This window comes from Panthera uncia (genome assembly GCF_023721935.1).
Source record: "Panthera uncia isolate 11264 chromosome E2 unlocalized genomic scaffold, Puncia_PCG_1.0 HiC_scaffold_19, whole genome shotgun sequence".
Taxonomy (NCBI): Eukaryota; Metazoa; Chordata; class Mammalia; order Carnivora; family Felidae; genus Panthera; species Panthera uncia.
Genome location: NW_026057588.1, coordinates 13,080,101 through 13,080,755, shown reverse-complemented (window position 1 = coordinate 13,080,755; position 655 = coordinate 13,080,101).

Here is a 655-nt window from a genome sequence, read left to right as displayed (position 1 = left end):
CAGCCTGTGCCTGGCTCAGTGATGTGAAGTGAGGTGTCGGGGTCGGGGACGGCTGGCATGGGCCTCTCCTGGAGACGTAGTGCTTGCTGAGCCCTCAGCATGTCAGCGGTGTGGCTTGGCAAATCCTGAACCCACAGCACGTGCTGTGCCTTTAGCATGTATTTGGCACGTGCTGGGCTCTCGGCGTGCAATGCACATGAACCAGTACGTGCTGAGCATGTAGCGTGTGACCACGTGGACTGGCACGAGCTGACCCCCACGTGGCCAGCCCCACGCTGCTGCACACTCGGCGTGGCGTTCCCAGCCTCCCGGCCAGACGGGCACACGCTGACCCGTCACCGTGTCCCCCAGGGTGGGCTCGCATGTCTGAACGCTGGAGTGTGCACCGAGCGTGAATTTCTGCCTGCCAAGTGAATTGACACTTAGCGTGACCCAAGCATGGGTGAGTGCATGCCAAGCCTGTGCACGTGGCAAGGGCAGGTCAACAGATGAGACCTGGGCATTTGGCGAGCTTGGGTTGGCAGCTGCTGGACACCGGGAATGATCTGAGGGTGGATTCTCCCGTGCCAAGCACGTAGCATATTTAGGGGGTGGGTCAGCGAGCGAGCGCAGCCCGTCCCTTCCCAGTGCGACGGCAGCCCAGCCTCCAGCCTGA